The 5474-nt window shown below is 46.3% G+C and overlaps 1 non-coding gene across 1 annotated transcript; it reads left to right on the top strand.

Moving 5' to 3' along the window:
* Positions 1–4532: 4532 nt before the first annotated feature.
* Positions 4533–4604, top strand: TRNAC-GCA. Its single transcript has one exon. It is a non-coding gene; the product is annotated as a tRNA-Cys (tRNA).
* Positions 4605–5474: the final 870 nt, after the last annotated feature.

The raw sequence follows: 5474 nt of genomic DNA, 5'->3' as shown, positions 1-5474 counted from the left end.
TAAACAAAGAAACGGATCAACATGCAGACAAAGAAGTTCACCCTCACCTATAGGGTGGGCAGCGTGCAATCCACGGAGGGGCTGAACAGAACACAAAGGTGGAGGAAGGGAGAATCTGCTCTCTGCTTGAGCTGGGACATCACTTTCTCCTGCCTTCAGACCTCAGTGCTCCTGATTCTCCGGCCTTTGGACTCAGACCAGACCTTACACTATTGGCTATCCTGGTTCTCAGGCCTCCAAGCTTGGATGGAACTACACAACCTGCTTTCCTGGACCTCCAGCTTGCAGAAGACAGATGGCGAAACCTCTCAGACTCCATAATCCCTGAGCCAATTCCTCATAATACATCACTTTCTATTTCTATATAGAACTATATGCATCCTAGTGGTTCTGTTTCTATGGAGAACCCTGACTAATACGGTGACCCTATGTCCTAATTTGCTTGGGACAGTCCCAGTTGATGCTTGTGGTCCCAGCATCAACATGAACAGCATCCCTTTTCTCTCGCAAAGGTTTCCTGGTTGGATGATAAATAGATGATTCTCCAACACATGATGAAAGTGGAATTACAAACTAGCGGGGAAAGTGCCAAATTGTTCAACAAATGGCACTGAAATAACTGGTTTTCCATATTAAAAACAACAACAACTACTGCTACTGAAAAACCCTCACCACACAGAAAGGTAGATTCCAGATGAATTAAAGACCTAAATGTGAAAAAAAAGTTTTTTTAATTATTTGAATTAAAAATAGGAGACTTTCAGGAACAGTTCGTGGAACTTTCTGAGATGCTGTTCCCGGGTTATACTCCTCAAATTTGCCTCAAATAAAATTTTCCACTTCTTCCATTAAAAAAGAAAAAAAAAAATAGGAGACTATCTTTATACTCTCAGGGAAGGGAAGGATTTCTTAACACAAAAGACACATACTGTTTCTTTAAATTTATTTATTTATTTATTTTTGGCTGTGTTGGGTCTTCGTTTCTGTGCGAGGGCTTTCTCTAGTTGCGGCGAGCGGGGGCCACTCTTCATCGCGGTGCGCGGGCCTCTCACTGTCGCGGCCTCTCCCGTTGCGGAGCACAGGCTCCAGACGCGCAGGCTCAGTAGCTGTGGCACACGGGCCTAGCCGCTCCGCGGCATGTGGGATCTTCCCGGACCGGGGCACGAACCCGTGTGTCCTGCATTGGCAGGCGGATTCCTAACCACTGCGCCACCAGGGAAGCCCCATACTGTTTCTTAAAAAAAGATAGATTGATTTGTTTTCATCAAAAGAAAAAGTAAAATGTAATATTTTAAGATGAGTAACAGTTATTTCTCCATGGAGAGAGGCATGATACCATTTGCAGTCTTTCACCAAATTATCTTTATCCGGCTTAATGACAGCTAGCTTGAACCATAGGTCAGATTTCCAAATCTGGTGATTTCATTTCATATTCTTTATTTCTGTTAAGTCATGATAACTTAAAGGTCATAAGGTATAGTAGCAAGTGTTGGGTGATCCTGGCAGATAATTATGGTTATTCAAATTTCTCACTAAAGACTGCTTTCCGCACTCACTCAGATATGAGGTTGACAAGTGCCTGGTCCTTAAACCTGGGAGTTGAGTACGCCAACATGGGAGACAGCAGTGAACGGATTTCTGGTCCACTCTGGCTTTGGGAGGTGTTTCCTTAGATGCTTCTGTAGCATCTGGATGTGGTTTTCACATATGCCTAGTAACACACCATTAGTTCCTGTCTCTACCGTGAATGAACAAAATCATCATGCACAGGGAATAAGCTAAACACAACTATTGAATTATTGTTCCACGAACAGGTCTTCTTAACCAAACAACAAAAAAGCATGGTATTAAAGCCCTGGAGGGATAGATTCTGGATATTCAAAATATTTGTACACCTGAGATATTCCACTTGTGCCTCAAGGCCATAGAAATGGGCCTTCTCAGCATTTTGAAGAAATGTTTTAATCTTCTCTCTCATTTCAAAAACTCACGCAAGCACTCTTAGCAGCCAATATTTGTCAGTGTGGAAATGCAGAATCGTGTATTCACTCCCATTTCTTTGGCCAGGATGGTAAAATGATAGCTCCTGGGGGTAGCCGGCAATCCTCGGTGTTCCTTGTCCTGTAGCTGCATCACTCCAATCTCTGCCTCTGTCTTCACACGGCCCTCTTCCTGTTTGTGTGTCTGTCTCTTCTCCTTTTATAAGGACACGAGTCATTGGATTAGGACCCACCCTAATCCACTATAACCTCATTTTAACTAATTACTAATAATATCTGCAAAGGCCCTATTTCTAAATGGGTCACTTTCACAAGTACCGGGGTTAGCATTTCAACATATCTTTTGGGGGGCACAATTCAACCCATACAAAAGGCTTGCCTGCTCCTTAGACACACAGAAGCAGCAGTGAGTTCCTGGAGTCTGAAAGTGGTGTCAAGAGTAAAAGGTACCCACTAGGGGTTGTTGACATGCAAGGGCTTGTAGCTCAGAGGCAAAGCTTTCTGGCTACAGATCAAGAGGTCACTGGTTCAAATTCACATCCACCTTATTTATTCCCTACTGTTCCTCACAAAGATGTCTGAGAAAGTGAACATGAGCTCAGAGGGAGAAAATAAAAATCTGCTCAGATAACACCGATGCACTGCAGTTGTAAAATGTCAAAACAATCCTCTTAGAGAAATGTTCTTCTCTAAAATTAGAGACTATCAGAAACTGCTGCGTGGAATTTTATCAGTAAGAATGAAACTGCCCACTTTTTCCGGAGCTGACATTATTCAGCCGGTATCCCCAGAGCCCAGCACAGTTTCCAGCTCATGGCAAGTGCTCAAAAACATTTGTTTCACACGTGTGCCCATTTATTCTCCTCAAAGAGCACTGAAATCTCAGCTTCTGCTGAGGGCACCACAGTGCCCAGCACACAGTAGGACCCTAAAAAATGAAAGTTGAATAAAAGCTCCAAGAAACCTCCAAAGTCAAGGACGTCTGCATCTCTAGAGAACTCCAGGCTTCCATGTTTCAACCTGGATACTCTCCTTTGTGGGGCTGAAGATACCCTCTCGTCCTCTGTGTCCTCATCTGTGATATAGGAGTAATAACACGACCCCCTGGGGCTGGATTTTTCTGAGACAAACTGGGATCTTCAGCTCGAATTGTGCTGCTCTGGATGGAAGAGGTGGGTCTGCTCCTTGACTTGCCTGAACGAGTTTTCCCCATATTGGGGAGGGGGGCAGAAGCTTCTCAAGATTTAGTTTCCTAAATGGTAAACTGGGAAGACGACTAACCCAGGACAAAGAAGACCACCCTAGGGGTTCCCGGCAGGCACTGGGAGGAAAGGGAGAGGGTCTCAGGACACCCATCTTTGGTGGAGTGGAGGCACCAGTGCCCGGTAAACACACAGAAGAAGCAACGGTGAACAGGTGCCCTGGGTGTGACTGCGAGTGTGAAAGGGCCTGGTCACAGATGTGTGGATCTAGAGCAGCGGTTCTCAAAGCGTGACCCCAGACGGGCAGCATCAGCATTACCTGAGAACTTGTTAATCAGAAACTTTCAGGGGGGGAGCCCAGTCATCTTTGTTTTAACAAGCCCTCCAGATGATTTTGACGCACCCTAAAATTAAGAACCACGGGTCTAGAACAGAGTTCAGAGGATGAGCAGTCTGTTCGTGGTCCTTGGTTTTCATCCTGCCTCTTCCCACCAGCTCTGGCTGACCCTGGGGCAAGTGAGAGAATTCCTCACCCATCCCCTTCTTGGGTGTTTCAGTACCTAAGTCTTCCTGTAGGTGGCGCAGAAGAAGCCGATGTAGATCTGTGGCAGGTGTTTCTCAAAGTGGGGTCTCCCGACCCTCTATAAGGAGCTTGTTCCTAACCCCAGATCGCATCTGCATGTTTGACAAGTTCCCAAGATGATTCCTAAGCACAGGAAATCTGAGGACTGGCCCAAAGGGTGCAGTCCATGCACGAGATCAAATCTTGGTGTCCCCATTAGCTTTTCCTTGTGGTTCTTGAGCTGCATGGCACTCTGCTCCGCTAAGCCCACATTCTAGTCCCCTTGATGGTCCCGAGTAATTTCTTCAGAGGCTTCCGTTATGTAGTCTTTACATTTTCTGATGGATGGAAGATAGGGACAAGAGGAAGATGAGAGAGTCATTGGTTTCATTACAGGGTCCTGAACCCAAAGTCAGGAGGATGGATTCAGGTCCTGAGCCTATCTGTAAGGATCTGTGTGTGCTTGGGCAGACCAGTAATCCTGAATCTCTGTTTTCAGATCCCATTGTGAAGGGCACAGACTAGCGACCCTGAAGTCCCTTCCTGCTATAAATATCTGTGTCAGTGCTTTTCCAGAAAGAGCAGGGAGGTGGCTACAGGGAGGGGGAGACTGTTGCTTATTTTATATCAAGGAAATAAAATTAAAGTGAGGCCAGCCTGGCAGCTTTCAGCAGGTCCAGCGTGATGAACATCTGTGGCAAAAATTTATAGGAATGTTGGGCATGGCTGCACAGGTATAAGGTAGTACTAAGGCCTAAAGCTATGTCAGGGGGTATAGCTCAGGGGTAGAGCATTTGACTGCAGATCAAGAGGTCCCTGGTTCAAATCCGGGTGCCCCCTGCTGTCCTTCACTTTTGCTAGTAGGAGCTGGTGTTGAAGGTTCAGCTCCTTTCCCTAATACCGAGCCTTCTCAAATCTGGGAAAAAGTCCAGGATAACTTAAAGTCCTGTCACCGAGCACTACAACCCCAGAGTGATAAGTTCCTCCAACTCTGACTTTTTAATTTCACTTACCACAGGTCTTGTTCTACATAGGCTTGTTTCTGCATGTTTTCATTGCCCTAAATCAGTGCTGTGCTGGTTAGTGTTTAACAACCAGCTCTTGGGGGGAGGGGAAGCACTGATTTGTAGTGTTTTCCAATTTCATGGTGTAAATAATCTCACCGAATCCAATGTCAAGCCACAAACATAAGATCACTGATCATGGAGTTGGGAAGACATGCTAACAAGTGACTCTCTGGTGCAAGCCAGCTTGAACATGCCACTGTCCCTAATCCATCTTCTCTACAGTGGCATGGGCTCTGTGACCCGCCCCCTCACTCTATCCTCACGATGCTTACAGACATCAGAGCAGTGGATGTTATGGAATCATCCATTTACTGAAGACATATTTGAGTCCTAATCAATGCCAGACACAGGAAAGACAGAGCTCAGCAAGAACTGTCTGTTGTGAGCAAAGGAATCAAATTAAGAAATGGTCAGGGGCTTCCCTGGTGACGCAGTGGTTAGGAATCCGCCTGCCAATGCAGGGAACACGGGTTCGAGCCCTGGTCCGGGAAGATCCCACATGCTGCGGAGCAACTAAGCCCGGGCGCCACAACTACTGAGACTGCACTCTGTAGCCGGCGAGCCACGCGCCTGGAGCCCGTGCTCCACAACAAGAGAGGCCACCGCAATGAGAAGCCCGTGCACCGCAACGAAGAGTAGCTGC

The sequence above is a fragment of the Balaenoptera musculus genome, chromosome 9, assembly GCF_009873245.2.
Source record: "Balaenoptera musculus isolate JJ_BM4_2016_0621 chromosome 9, mBalMus1.pri.v3, whole genome shotgun sequence".
Taxonomy (NCBI): Eukaryota; Metazoa; Chordata; class Mammalia; order Artiodactyla; family Balaenopteridae; genus Balaenoptera; species Balaenoptera musculus.
The sequence above is the reverse complement of the archived record's forward strand: the minus strand, read 5'-3'. Positions and strand labels throughout refer to the sequence as shown.